At 48.0% G+C, this 16,309-nt stretch overlaps 1 pseudogene; it reads right to left on the bottom strand.

The window, feature by feature from the left end:
- Positions 1-2,898: 2,898 nt before the first annotated feature.
- Positions 2,899-16,309, bottom strand: part of LOC121561948 — a 62,241-nt pseudogene continuing 48,830 nt past the window's right edge.

Raw genomic sequence — 16,309 nt, 5'->3', positions numbered from 1 at the left:
TGGTCTAGTCAGTTGGTCCTAATCAGGCTCTGCTCTGGTCTAGTCAGTTGGTCCTAATCAGGCTCTGGTCTGGTCTAGTCAGTTGGTCCTAATCAGGCTCTGCTCTGGTCTAGTCAGTTGGTCCTAATCAGGCTCTGGTCTGGTCAGTTGGTCCTAATCAGGCTCTGGTCTGGTCTAGTCAGTTGGTCCTAATCAGGCTCTGCTCTGGTCTAGTCAGTTGGTCCTAATCAGGCTCTGCTCTGGTCTAGTCAGTTGGTCCTAATCAGGCTCTGGTCTGGTCTAGTCAGTTGGTCCTAATCAGGCTCTGCTCTGGTCTAGTCAGTTGGTCCTAATCAGGCTCTGCTCTGGTCTAGTCAGTTGGTCCTAATCAGGCTCTGGTCTGGTCTAGTCAGTTGGTCCTAATCAGGCTCTGCTCTGGTCTAGTCAGTTGGTCCTAATCAGGCTCTGCTCTGGTCTAGTCAGTTGGTCCTAGTCAGGCTCTGGTCTGGTCTAGTCAGTTGGTCCTAATCAGGCTCTGCTCTGGTCTAGTCAGTTGGTCCTAATCAGGCTCTGGTCTGGTCTCAGTCAGTTGGTCCTAATCAGGCTCTGGTCTGGTCTAGTCAGTTGGTCCTAATCAGGCTCTGCTCTGGTCTAGTCAGTTGGTCCTAATCAGGCTCTGCTCTGGTCTAGTCAGTTGGTCCTAGTCAGGCTCTGCTCTGGTCTAGTCAGTTGGTCCTAATCAGGCTCTGCTCTGGTCTAGTCAGTTGGTCCTAATCAGGCTCTGCTCTGGTCTAGTCAGTTGGTCCTAATCAGGCTCTGCTCTGGTCTAGTCAGTTGGTCCTAATCAGGCTCTGCTCTGTCTAGCTCAGTTTGGTCCTAATCAGGCTCTGCTCTGGTCCAGTCAGTTGGTCCTCATCAGGCTCTGCTCTGGTCTAGTCAGTTGGTCCTAAATCAGGCTCTGCTCTGGTCTAGTCAGTTGGTCTCTAATCAGGCTCTGCTCTGGTCTAGTCAGTTGGTCCTACAGGCTCTGCTCTGGTCAGTCAGTGGTCCTAATCAGGCTCTGCTCTGGTCTAGTCAGTTGGTCCTCAATCAGCTCTGCTCTGGTCTAGTCAGTTGGTCCCAATCAGGCTCTGCTCTGGTCTAGGTAGCTGGTCCTAATCAGGCTCTGCTCTGGTCTAGTCAGTTGGTCCTAAATCAGGCTCTGGTCTGGTCTAGTCAGTTGGTCCTAATCAGGCTCTGCTCTGGCCCAGTCTGTTGGTCCTAATCAGGCTCTGCTCTGGTCTAGTCAGTTGGTCCTAATCAGGCTCTGCTCTGGTCTAGTCAGTTGGTCCTAATCGCTCTGGTCTGGTCCAGTCAGTTGGTCCTAATCAGGCTCTGCTCTGGTCAGTCAGTTGGTCCTAATCAGGCTCTGCTCTGGTCTAGTCAGTTGGTCCTAATCAGGCTCTGCCCTGGTCTAGTCAATTGGTCCTAATCAGGCTCTGCTCTGGTCTAGTCAGTTGGTCCTAATCAGGCTCTGGTCTGGTCTTTGTTAGCAGCTATTAATGAGCATTCTGACTGAAAGGACGGAGGGAGGGAGGGAGGGAGGAGGGGGAGGGAGGGAGGGGGAGGGAGGAGGGAAGGAGGGAGGGAGGGAGGGAGGGAGGGAGGGAGGGAGGGAGGGAGGGAGGGAGGAAGGAGGGAGGGAGGGAGGGAGGGAGGGAGGGAGGAAAGGAAAGCCTTCCAGAACATTCATGAAATTAGCAGAAGAGGAGGAGGGAGGGAGGGAGGGAGGGATGGATGGAGGAGGGAGGGGGGAGGGAGGGAGGGAGGGAGGAAAGGAAAGCCTTCAGAACATTCATGAAATTAGCAGAAGAGGAGGAGGGAGGGAGGGAGGGATGGATGGAGGGAGGGAGGGGGAGGAGTAGCCTCATTCTATCAAACCCCCCACTATGAGGTAAACACTTATTATATTTCCAGGAATTGAGGGATTTCTATTTTTAGGGTTGTTGTTGTTGGTCCATAATGTTACTAATGAACGGTTCATTAGGGGAACTCTGGAGGGAAATTAGAACAGTGCGTTTCATGTTTGTCTGGGTGTTTTATTACGCCGGTCTTGGCTCTGAGCAGCACCCTATTGGAGTCCGGTCTGATGGCTGCTCTGTAAATACTAGTTCGTCTCTTTGGGTAATCACTAATTATTCCTAGATGATTAGCACCAGGAGACTGCAGAGTACAGACAGGTGTTACAGGCTGTGACAGTGACTGTGGCAGAGTAACTGTTTAGGTCTAACCCTTCTTATGGAAATTAGACATTCACCTGCACTGTGTTAATGGGGAAGGGTTATGCTGCCGCACACACAGGCCAGAGAGAGGGAAGGGTTATGCTGCCGCACACACAGGCCAGAGAGAGGGAAGGGTTATGCTGCCCAGGCCAGAGAGAGGGAAGGGTTATGCTGCCGCACACACAGGCCAGAGAGGGGAGGAGGGTTATGCTGCCCAGGCCAGAGAGAGGGGAAGGGTTATGCTGCCGCACACAGCAGGAGAGAGGGGAAGGGTTAGTGCTGCCCAGGCCAGAGAGGGGAAGGTTATGCTGCCGCACACACAGGCCAGAGAGAGGGAAGGGTTTTGATGATCCACAGGCAGATGTGGAGGTTTTATTTGAGGTCAACATGAATGATTTACAAAACGGAGTTAAAAGTTAAAAGACATCATCTAGTCTTGTTCAAAGTCATCCACCCTTTATGACACACAATAATCAGACACCCTTTATGACAGAATAATCAGACACCCTTTATGACACATTAGATCAGACAGTGTATGTATGTCACTCACAGCGGCGGGCAGGGTAGGTCTAGGAAGGTGACCAGTGTGCATCACCAAAAACCCTTCCTCCCGTCAGCCTAACCCTTCCCCCAGTAACCAGTAGTACAGTATACTCACAGCGGAAGGGCAGAGTGGGTCCAGGGGAGGTGACCTGCACCGGTACAGGGTCTCCTCTCAGGGTGTAGCCAGTCTCTGTCCTCCAGTTTCAGCCTGACGGTGCGAGGAGCTGTCCAGCGTTGCTTAGCAGAGAACACCGACAGAGGACCCTGGAGGGGAGACGGACAGGTTGTTATGATAACTTACCATGGACACCCAACCCTGATACAGTGAGGGGAAAAAAGTATTTGATCCCCTGCTGATTTTGTATGTTTGCCCACTGACAAAGACATGATCAGTCTATAATTTTAATGGTAGGTTTATTTGAACAGTGAGAGACAGAATAACAACAAATGAATCCAGAAAAACGATGTCAAAAATGTTATAAATTGATTTGCATTTTAATGAGGGAAAACATGACTTAGTACTTGGTGGCAAAACCCTTGTTGGCAATCAGAGGTCAGACGTTTCTTGTAGTTGGCCAGCAGGTTTGCACTCATCTCATGAGGGATTTTATCCCACTCCTCTTTGCAGATCTTCTCCAAGTCATTAAGTTTCGAGGCTGTCGTTTGGCAACTTTCGAACCTTCAGCTCCCGCCACAGATTTTCTATGGGATTAATATCTAGAGACTGGCTAGGCCACTCCAGGACCTTAATGTGCTTCTTCTTGAGCCACTCTTTTTGTTGCCTTGGCCGTGTGTTTTGGGTCATTGTCATGCTGGAATACCCATCCACGACCCATTTTCAATGCCCTGGCTGAGAGAAGGAGGTTCTCACCCAAGATTTTACGGTACATGGCCACGTCCATGTCCCTTTGATGCGGTGAAGTTGTCCTGTCCCCTTAGCAGAAAAACACCCCCAAAGCATAATGTTTCCACCTCCCATGTTTGACGGTGGGGATGGTGTTCTTGGGGTCATAGGCGGCATTCCTCCTCCTCCAAACACGGTGAGTTGAGTTGATGCCAAGAGCTCAATTTTGGTCTCATCTGACCACAACACTTTCACCCAGTTCTCCTCTGAATCATTCAGATGTTCATTGGCAAACTTCAGACGGGCCTGTATATGTGCTTTCTTGAGCAGGGGACCTTGCGGGCGCTGCAGGATTTCAGTCCTTCACGGCGTAGTGTGTTACCAATTGTTTTCTTGGTGACTATGGTCCCAGCTGCCTTGAGATCATTGACAAGATCCTCCCGTGTAGTTCTGGGCTGATTCCTCACCGTTCTCATGATCATTGCAACTCCACGAGGTGAGATCTTGCATGGAGCCCAAGGCCGATGGAGATTTACAGTTATTTTGTGTTTCTTCCATTTGCGAATAATCGCACCAACTGTTGTCACCTTCTCACCAAGCTGCTTGGCGATGGTCTTGTAGCCCATTCCAGCCTTGTGTAGGCTCACAATCTTGTCCCTGACATCCTTGGAGAGCTCTTTGTTCTTGGCCATGGTGGAGAGTTTGGAATCTGATTGATTGATTGCTTTCTGTGGACAGGTGTCTTTTATACAGGTAACAAACTGAGATTAGGAGCACTCCTTTAAGAGTGTGCTCCTAATCTCAGCCTGTTACCTGTATAAAAGACACCTGGGAGCCAGAAATCTGGGGGTCAAATACTTATTTCCCTCATTTAAAATGCAAATCCATTTATAACATTTTTGACATGCGTTTTTCTGGATTATTTTGTTGTTATTCTGTCTCTCACTGTTCAAATAAACCAACCATTAAAATTATAGACTGATAATTTCTTTGTCAGTGGGCAAACGTACAAAATCACCAGGGGATCAAATACTTTTTTTCCCCTCACTGTAGGTCTGTTAGTGTGGGGTGGGGGGAGACGGACAGGTTGTTATGATCATTTACCATGGACAACCAACCCTGATAGGACTGTTAGTTTGCGTCCCAAATGGCACTATGGGGCCTGGTCAAAAGTAGTGCATTATGTAGGGAATAGATTAGGTACCATTTGGGATGCAAGCTGTTAGTTCAACACCACGGTTAAATGTTATTGATTCACCAAGACAATGTGACTGAGTAAATAGGAGTATTAACAGAGTTCAACACCACTGTTAAATGTTATTGATTCACCAAGACAATGTGGTTCTGTTGGGGTGGATTCAGAAAACAGCACAACACGATCTGGGTGTTTAGAACAAGTTGAACTGAATTTAACTGAAAACATTTTGTTTAAAAAACAAAACAAATCCAGAGCTTTGTAATGCCAATTTCTGAATAAACCATACATACTTTACATGAAGGGCGGTTTCGGACACAGATTAAGCTTTAGTCCTAGACTATAAAGGAGTTTAAGAGTCAATGGTGATTCTCCATTCAACAGGTCTAGGTTTAATCTGTGTCCGGGAAACCGTCCTGAAAATGCTAGAATGTTAAAATTAGTAGCCCACATACCAGCCTCCGGAAAAAGTCTGTGACTTTCACCTTAGTGGACATGGGCATTTCCATCTCCGCCTTGTGCTCCGTTTTAGCTGAGGAGGGAAAAATAGGCCTTATCATGCTGTTTGTTTGTTATCACAACTACACAACCTGGCAACCTCCTCTGGAGTAGAGTAGTACGGGGGGGCCAGGTTGGCTACATGATGACAGTAAACAATAGATCATCACATCACCTGGAACTACTAAACGACTATCTAAAAAAGGTAATTAGAAGGTTGTTTAAGGTTATTTCACATGAGAACATTTAGGAAGCTACATTGTATGTTATATGTCTAGTCTTACAATCCACACACAAATTTAACCCAACAATTATAATGATGTCCAATAGCGAGACCCTATCTCAGTGTATTAAATAAACAGTAATGTGGAGACAGAGCTGACGTTGAAGTAAAACATTTAAAAAAAAAATAAGAGTTGTTGATTGAGTTGCCAATAAGAGGTTCACTCACAGATGATGTCTGGTGCCTCCAGGTAGTCTGTGAACTCGTCGTCTTGGTTGTTGTCATTGAACTTGGCCAGGGAGCGTTTGTGACTGGCCTGGAGAATGTCCTGGAGGACCTCCAGCTTCCTGAGGTGACGACACAGACCATGGATCCTCAGACCCTCCTCGTGACCCATCACAGCCCGCCGCAGGTGGCCTTACCTGGGGAGGGGGAGGAAAGGGGGAGTGGAGGAGGTGGGAGAGGGCAGGTGGAGGAGGAGGAGGAGGAGGTGGAGGGAGGAGGAGAGGGGAGGTGGAGGAGGAGAGGGGAGGGGAGAGGGGAGTAGAGGGGGAAGGAGGAGAGGGAGGTGGAGGAGGAGAGGAGAGAGGGGAGGTGGAGGAGAGGAGGGGGTGGAAGGAGGAGGAAGGAGGAGGGAGGGGAGGGAGGAGGAGAGTAGGGGGAGGTGGAGGGTGGAGGGAGGAGGCGGATGAGGAGGAGAGGGAAGGTGGATGTGAGGTGGAGAGAGGGAGGCGAGGGGAGGTGGGAGAAGAGAGGTTGAGGAGGGAGAGAGGGGAGAGTCAGTAAGGCAGGTGGGTATGAGTACGGATACAGGTAAAAACAAAATGGATCCTGTTTAGACTCAGTCCATAGGGTACCAGGTAATAACATGGCTATATACAGGAAGTACCAGGTAATAACATGGCTATATACAGGAAGTACCAGGTAATAACATGGCTATATACAGGGAGTACCAGGTAATAACATGGCTATATACAGGAGTACCAGGTATAACATGAGCTATATACAGGGAGTACCAGGTAATAACATGGCTATATACAGGAAGTACCAGGTAATAACATGGCTATATACAGGGAGTACCAGGTAATAACATGGCTATATACAGGGAGTACCAGGTAATAACATGGCTATATACAGGAAGTAGCAGGTAATAACATGGCTATATACAGGAAGTACCAGGTAATAACATGGCTATATACAGGAAGTACCAGGTAATAACATGGCTATATACAGGGAGTACCAGGTAATAACATGGCTATATACACAGGTAGCAGGTAAATTCAAATCGGGAGTGCCAGAGTGCGCTCTGAGCGTTCGTAAATTCAGAGCGTTTCCCTCTCGGAGCGTTCAGAGCGCACACTGGCCGAGGAGTAGGGTTGATCCGAGCGTTCTGACCATCACAACGGCAGTCAAGCACCCAAGCTAACTGGCTAGCTACCTCCAGACACAAATGAGAGAACAGCTCACTGACCATGTTACTCGCCCTAGCAGAGCTGGTTAGGCTGTTTTCATGTTATCCTGTGCTGCTGGCAACAATTTAATTTACAATTTAATTACGCTTTTTTGCCGATGTTTACTGACACCGGCCATATTCAGCAGGTGTTGAGCTATCGTAAATTCATCAGTTATTCTGTGCTCTGGCACACTCAGACAAGAGTGCTCTGAAATCAGAGTAGATAGCCAGAGCGAATTTATGTCCATTGAGAACGCACAGCGACTATACCACTTAGCTAAGAATGTCGTGAATAATGAAGTCAATAAACGTTTGGTAGTTAGTTAGGTAGCATATGCTTAATATACTGGTACGTATTTGATGTATTAATAGCTAGTAACGTAGGTAGCTAGCTAACATACCGGTATATACTGCTGTAATGATATGCTATGCGGTTCGTGAGGATAGCGTAGCTAACATACCGGTACATACTGTAATGCTATGCGGTTACGTAGGATAGCGTACGCTAACATACCGTACATACTGCTGTAATGCCATGCGGTTCGGAAGGATAGCGTAGCTAACATACCGTACATACTGCTGTAATGCTATGCGGTTCGTAAGGATAGCGTAGCTAACATACCGGTACATACTGCTGTAATGCTATGCGGTTCGTGGAGATAGCGTAGCTAACATACCGGTACATACTGCTGTAATGATATGCTATGCGGTTCGTGAGAGGATAGCGTAGCTAACATACCGGTACATACTGCTGTAATGATATGCTATGCGGTTCGTAGAGATAGCGTAGCTAACATACCGGTACATACTGCTGTAATGCTATGCTATGCGGTTCGTAAGGATAGCGTAGCTAACATACCGGTACATACTGCTGTAATGCTATGCGGTTCGTAAGGATAGCGTAGCTAACATACCGGTACATACTGCTGTAATGCTATGCGGTTCGTGAGGATAGCGCGTAGCTAACATACAGTTGTACATACTGCTGTAATGCTATGCGGTTCGTAAGATAGCGGTAGCTAACATACCGGTACATACTGCTGTAATGCTGTGCGGTTCGTAAGGATAGCGTAGCTAACATACCGGTACATACTGCTGTAATGCTATGCTATCGCGGTTCGTAAGGATAGCGTAGCTAACATACCGTACATACTGCTGTAATGCTATGCGGTTCGTAAGGATAGCGTAGCTAACATACCGGTACATACTGCTGTAATGATATGCTATGCGGTTCGTGGGATAGCGTAGCTAACATACCGTAACATCCTGCTGTAATGCTATGTGGTTCGTAAGGATAGCGTAGCTAACATACCGGTACATACTGCTGTAATGCTATGCGGTTCGTAAGGATAGCGTAGCTAACATACGGTACATACTGCTGTAATGCTATGCTATGCGGTTCGTAAGGATAGCGTAGCTAACATACCGGTACATCCTGCTGTAATGCTATGCGGTTCGTAAGGATAAGCGTAGCTAACATACCGGTACATCCTGCTGTAATGCTATGCGGTTCGTATGAGATAGCGTAGCTAACATACCGGTACATCCTGCTGTAATGCTATGTGGTTCGTAAGCTAGCGTAGCACATACCGGTACATAGTGCTGTAATGCTATGCGGTTCGTAGAGATAGCGTAGAGCTAACATACCGTACATAGTGCTGTAATGCTATGCTATGCGGTTCGCTAGATAGCGTAAAGCTAACATACCGCTTACATACTGCTGTAATGCTATGCTATGCGGTTCGTAAGGATAGCGTAGCTAACATACCGGTACATAGTGCTGTAATGCTATGCGGTTCGTAAGGATAGCGTAGCTAACACACCGGTACATAGTGCTGTAATGCTATGCGGTTCGTAAGGATAGCGTAGCTAACACACCGGTACATAGTGCTGTAATGCTATGCGGTTCGTAAGGATAGCGTAGCTAACATACCGGTACATAGTGCTGTAATGCTATGCGGTTCGTAGGATAGCATAGCTAACACACCGTACATAGTGCTGTAATGCTATGCGGTTCGTGAGATAGCGTAGCTAACATACCGGTACATACTGCTGTATGCTATGCGGTTCGTAGGGATAGCGTAGCTAACATACCGGGTACATCCTGCTGTAATGCTATGCGGTTCGTAAGGATAGCGTAGCTAACATACCGGTACATACTGCTGTAATGCTATGCGGTTCGTAAGGATAGCGTAGCTAACATACCGGTACATACTGCTGTAATGCTATGCAGTTCGTAAGGATAGCGTAGCTAACATACCGGTACATCCTGCTGTAATGCTATGCGGTTCGTAAGGATAGCGTAGCTAACATACCGGTACATACTGCTGTAATGCTATGCGGTTCGTAAGGATAGCGTAGCTAACATACCGGGTACATCCTGCTGTAATGCTATGCGTTCGTGAGATAGCGTAGCTAACATACCGGTACATCCTGCTGTAATGCTATGCGGTTCGTATAGATAGCGTAGCTAACATACCGGTACATACTGCTGTAATGCTATGCGGTTCGTAAGGATAGCGTAGCTAACATACCGGTACATAGTGCTGTAATGATATGCTATGCGGTTCGTAAGGATAGCGTAGCTAACATACCGGTACATACTGCTGTAATGCTATGCTATGCGGTGCGTAAGGATAGCGTAGCTAACATACCGGTACATACTGCTGTAATGCTATGCGGTGCGTAAGGATAGCGTAGCTAACATACCGGTACATACTGCTGTAATGCTATGCGGTTCGTAGGATAGCGTAGCTAACATACCGTACATACTGCTGTAATGCTATGCGGTTCGTAAGGATAGCGTAGCTAACATACCGGTACATAGTGCTGTAATGCTATGCGGTGCGTAAGGATAGCGTAGCTAACACATTGGCAGCCAACGTAACGTAACTTATTTGAAAAGGCATTACTTTATTATGTTGCTCAACATTTTCGTAACATTTGTCATAATTAGTTAAATCAATGAATTTGTATCCGCTCTCGTCGGACTTCGGCCATTTTCTTCAAATCTGAAAACGTTGTGAAGCCATACCCATTTTCTGAAGAATTGCATTATGGGCCCTAAAAGCACAGAAATAGTGTCCACTGCTTGTATACTTCGTATTTTGACGAATGTAGCATCCGGGAACTTTTGGCTTACTAACTATATCCATACTATGACCAATAAACATACTACATCCTCAATTTACGTCACAAATAGTACGGTCGGTGCAGTTAGTATGAGGATTCAAACACAGCAGGTGTGTAGAGTCCAGACAGTCAGGGACTGTTTAAATGACTGTATCTAGACCTCAACCCCATAATAAAGGACCCGCGGAAACACAGTATTGGGCTTTGGGCCTATGGGCCTTACCGATGTGGCGTCTCTCCTCTCTCTTCCTGAGGATGTCGAGCGGGGAGCGGCCATCTGGCATGGCATCATACACCTGGGACAGAGCCTTCTCCTGTTGGTCCTCATCATCACTGGGTCTCACTGGAAAAAACACAGACCGGAGACAGGATTAGGACATGGCAACACAGAGACAGGAGAAGGACATGGCAACACAGAGACAGGAGAAGGACATGGAAACACAGAGACAGGAGAAGGACATGGCAACACAGAGACAGTAGAAGGACATGGCAACACAGAGACAGGAGAAGGACATGGCAACACAGAGACAGTAGAAGGACATGGCAACACAGAGACAGAATTAGGACGTGGCAACACAGAGACAGGAGAAGGACATGGCAACACAGAGACAGTAGAAGGACATGGCAACACAGAGACAGAATTAGGACGTGGCAACACAGAGACCGGAGACAGGATTAGGACATGGCAACACAGAGACAGGATTAGGACATGGCAACACAGAGACAGGAGAAGGACATGGCAACACAGAGACAGGAGAAGGACATGGCAACACAGAGACAGGAGAAGGACATGGCAACACAGAGACAGGAGAAGGACATGGCAACACAGAGACAGGAGAAGGACATGGCAACACAGAGACAGGATTAGGACATGGCAACACAGAGACAGGAGAAGGACATGGCAACACAGAGACAGGATTAGGACATGGCAACACAGAGACAGGAGAAGGACATGGCAACACAGAGACAGGAGAAGGACATGGCAACACAGAGACAGGAGAAGGACATGGCAACACAGAGACAGGATTAGGACATGGCAACACAGAGACAGGAGAAGGACATGGAAACACAGAGACAGGATTAGGACATGGCAACACAGAGACAGGAGAAGGACATGGCAACACAGAGACAGGAGAAGGACATGGACACAGAGACAGGGAGAAGGACATGGAAACACAGAGACAGGAGAAGGACATGGCAACACAGAGACAGGATTAGGACATGGCAACACAGAGACAGGAGAAGGACATGGAAACACAGAGACAGGAGAAGGACATGGCAACACAGAGACAGGAGAAGGACATGGCAACACAGAGACAGGATTAGGACATGGCAACACAGAGACAGGATTAGGACATGGCAACACAGAGACAGGATTAGGACATGGCAACACAGAGACAGGATTAGGACATGGCAACACAGAGACAGGATTAGGACATGGCAACACAGAGACAGGATTAGGACATGGCAACACAGAGAGACAGGATTAGAACATGGCAACACAGAGACAGGAGAAGGACATGGCAACACACAGAGACAGGAGAAGGACATGGCAACACAGAGACAGTAGAAGGACATGGCAACACAGAGACAGAATTAGGACGTGGCAACACAGAGACAGGAGAAGGACATGGCAACACAGAGACAGTAGAAGGACATGGCAGCACAGAGACAGAATTAGGACGTGGGCAACACAGAGACCGGAGACAGGATTAGGACATGGCAACACAGAGACAGGATTAGGACATGGCAACACAGAGACAGGAGAGAAGGACATGGCAACACAGAGACAGGAGAAGGACATGGCAACACAGAGACAGGAGAAGGACATGGCAACACAGAGACAGGATTAGGACATGGCAACACAGAGACAGGATTAGGACATGGCAACACAGAGACAGGAGAAGGACATGGCAACACAGAGACAGGAGAAGGACATGGCAACACAGAGACAGGAGAAGGACATGGCAACACAGAGACAGGATTAGGACGTGGCAACACAGAGACAGGAGAAGGACATGGAAACACAGAGACATGATTAGGACATGGCAACACAGAGACAGGGAGAAGGACATGGCAACACAGAGACAGGAGAAGGACATGGAAACACAGAGACAGGAGAAGGACATGGAAACACAGAGACAGGAGAAGGACATGGCAACACAGAGACAGGATTAGGACATGGCAACACAGAGACAGGAGAAGGACATGGAAACACAGAGACAGGAGAAGGACATGGCAACACAGAGACAGGGAGAAGGACATGGCAACACAGAGACAGGATTAGGACATGGCAACACAGAGACAGGATTAGGACATGGAAACACAGAGACAGGATTAGGACATGGCAACACAGAGACAGGATTAGGACATGGCAACACAGAGACAGGATTAGGACATGGCAACACAGAGACAGGATTAGAGACATGGCAACACAGAGACAGGATTAGGACATGGCAACACAGAGACAGGATTAGGACATGGCAACACAGAGACAGGATTAGAACATGGCAACACAGAGACAGGAGAAGGACATGGCAACACACAGAGACAGGATTAGGACATGGCAACACAGAGACAGGATTAGGACATGGCAACACAGAGACAGGAGAAAGGACATGGCAACACAGAGACAGGATTAGGACATGGCAACACAGAGACAGGATTAGGACATGGCAACACAGAGACAGGAGAAGGACATGGAAACACAGAGACAGGAGAAGGACATGGCAACACAGAGACAGGATTAGGACATGGAAACACAGAGACAGGATTAGGACATGGCAACACAGAGACAGGATTAGGACATGCAACACAGAGACAGGGATTAGGACATGGCAACACAGAGACAGGATTAGGACATGGCAACACAGAGACAGGATTAGGACATGGCAACACAGAGACAGGATTAGGACACTGGCAACACAGAGACAGGAGAAGGACATGGCAACACAGAGACAGGAGAAGGACATGGCAACACAGAGACAGGAGAAGGACATGGAAACACACAGGGATAGTTTAGTTTATCTATTTGCACAGATATTACACACAATTCTGCCTTTCAATCAAAGGTTTGAGTTTTATGCAATCCCTCACTCCTCTGTCAATGCAGGGACACCATCAGGAACATGATTAGTTGGAGTTGATCCATTTGGACATGATTAGTTCCATGGTCATACCCCTCTGGTCAAAAGTAGTGCACTATATAGGGAATAGGGTGCCATGGTCGTACACCTCTGGTCAAAAGTAGTGCACTATATAGGGTACCATTTGGGATGTAGCCTTGGCTGTTGGCAGTGTCCCTCTAACCAGAGGACCCCTGGGACCGAGACAGTTTGGTTTGAGCAACACAAAGAAGTGTTACATAACTGTGTTTATAACTGACTATGGTGGTACAGATTCAAACTCTACACTGCTCTCTCTTTCTGTCCTCGTTATAAAACTAAAAGGTCCCAGTTGGGAGATTCCACTAAAGGTCTTGATGAGGAGAGTCCATTAAAGTCTATTTAAACTGATACCTGAGATGTCGTCTTTTGGGATGTGAGAGGGAAGGAGGAGGTGAATGAACCACTCTGTTCAGTAAGGTCCAGGAAACCCATCTAGTAACTAAACAGAACCACTCTGTTTGCATAAGGTCCAGGAAACTCATCTAGTAACTAATAGGCATTACACATCTCACTCTCTCCCGCTCTCCTATGTCTCCCTCTCCCTCTCTCTCCCTCCCTCCCTCCCTCTCCCTCTCTCCCCTCTTCCTCTCTCCCTCCCTCCCTCTTCCTCTTCCTCTTCCCCCTCCCTTCCTCTCCCCCTCCCTCTTCCTCTCCCTCTCTCTCCCTCTTCCTCTCCCTCTCTCCCTCCCTCTTCTCCCTCCCTCTCTCTCCCTCTCTCTTCCTCTCTCCCTCCCTCTTCCTCTCCCTCCTTCTCTTCCTCTCTCCCTCCCCTCCTTCCTTCCTCTCCTCTCCTCCTCCCTCTCCCTCTCTCCCTCTCTCCCTCCCTCTCCCTCCCCTCTCCCTCTCTCTCTCCCTCTCCCTCTTCCCTCTCTCCCTCCCCTCCTCCCTCCCCCCCTCTCCCTCTCCTCTCTCCTCTCCTCTTCTCTTCCTCCCTTTCCCTCCCCCCTCTCCCCTCTCTTCCCTCCTCCCCCTCTCCCTCCTCCTCTTCCCTCTCTCCCTCCTCCCTCTTCCCTCTCCCTCTCCCTCTCTCCCTCCCTCTTCCTCTCCCTCTCTCCCCCTCTCCTCCCTTCCTCTCCTCCCTCCCTCCTCTCTCCCTCCTCTCCCTCTCTCCCTCCCTCTCCTCTCCCTCTCCTCCCCTCCTCCCTCTCTCCCCCTCTCTCCCTCCCTCTTCCCTCTCCTCTCCCTCTCCCCCTCTCCCTCCCCTCCTCCCTCTCCCTCTCCCTCTCCCCTCCTCTCCCTCTCCTCTCTCCCTCTCCCTCTCCCTCTCCCTCTTCCTCTCCCTCTTCCTCCCCTACCGATCACGCATAGAAAGGATATGATTGGCTAATGGCTGCTTGACTTACGCTGGTGGTCGCAGTGAAGCGCTTAAGAAGCTAGAGAGTGTGCCAGTGAGCGGTAGTGGTTGGTCTTGACCTGAGCCATGGTGGACCAGAAGACGGGACGTTGTCTTTGATGGGAGTCTGGCTCATAGACTGGTGGACCTGGCCATAGGTGTCTCCTACCTGAGAGGGCAACATGGAGATGTAGTGTTGATAGTATGCACCCTATTCCCTATATAGTGCACTACTTTTGAGCAGAGCCTTAGTGCACTAAATAGGGAATGGGGTGCCATTTGGGAGGGGTACTGTTATATTGTTACAGGACGTACCTTTCCTGCTCTTTAGTCAGACCCACCTCAAAGGGATCTGTGAGACGGGGAAGTGCCTTACTGTCTTAGATAATGGAACTCCTTTTAGCGTTGAGGTTAAACTCTAAAACGAACACTATCTAGGGCAAAGCAGATCTGTAATGTGTTGAATGTTACCCATTGAACATCAGACCAATCCATAAAATCTATCTATAGCAGCCTGTACTACATGACTGATTTAATCAATATCAATCCATCTGTATTAGCCTGTAGACCGTGTAAATGATGAAAATGTATTGTACATGTACCTTGGCAGCCTCCTGGGCCATCTTGAGGAGAGAGAAGAACTCATTGCGGATGCCCGACAGAGCGATTTTCTCAAACAGACACTCCTGAGCTTGAGCCAGCATCATCTTGATGAGCATGCTGAGCATGGAGGGGCTCATGTCGTAGCTGGGGGTGTGGGTGAACGTCTCCTTCAGGTGGTGCAGGACTCCTACAGGGGGAGACACACAGAGAGAGAGAGAGAGAGAGAGGGGGGAGGTGAGCTGAGCTGAGCTGAGCATGGAGGGACTCACGTCATAGCTGGGAGGTGTGGGTGAACGTCCCCTTCAGGTGGTTTCAGGACTCATTTCTAAACGCTGCATACGGATAAAATATGCCCCAAAACATGCATGCGCCAGTTTTCATAATAATTTGCATTTATAAAAACTGAACTTGGCGTGAGAATGTGCTAATCCTTTTATACTCCTGCTAACATCAGACCATGAGTACTCAGTTTCTAACATTAGACCATGAGTACTCACAGTTTCAAACATTAGACCACAGTACTCACCGTTTCTAACATTAGACCACAGTACTCACCGTTTCTAACATTAGACCACGAGTACTCACCGTTTCTCAACATTAGACCACGAGTACTCACCGTTTCTAACATTAGACACACAGTACTCACCGTTTCTAACATTAGACCATGAGTACTCACCGTTTCTTAACATTAGACCATGAGTACTCACCGTTTCTAACATTAGACCATGAGTACTCACCGTTTCTAACATTAGACCATGAGTACTCACCGTTTCTAACGTTAGACCATGAGTACTCACCGTTTTCTAACATTAGACCCTGAGTACTCACCGTTTCTAACATTAGACCATGAGTACTCACCGTTTCTAACATTAGACCATGAGTACTCACCGTTTCTAACATTAGACCATGAGTACTCACCGTTTCTAACATTAGACCATGAGTACTCACAGATTAAAAATAATTTAAACTTTCTGCCCATATAAAGACATGTCTATGTCCTGGAAAGTTTGCCGGGACTTACAACAGTCATGCTAATCACATTAGCGCACGTTAGCTCAACCGTCCCGTATACGGGACA

Source organism: Coregonus clupeaformis, unplaced genomic scaffold (assembly GCF_020615455.1).
Source record: "Coregonus clupeaformis isolate EN_2021a unplaced genomic scaffold, ASM2061545v1 scaf1799, whole genome shotgun sequence".
Lineage (NCBI taxonomy): Eukaryota > Metazoa > Chordata > Actinopteri > Salmoniformes > Salmonidae > Coregonus > Coregonus clupeaformis.
Note: the sequence above shows the minus strand (reverse complement) of the source record. Positions and strands in the feature narration are given on the sequence as shown.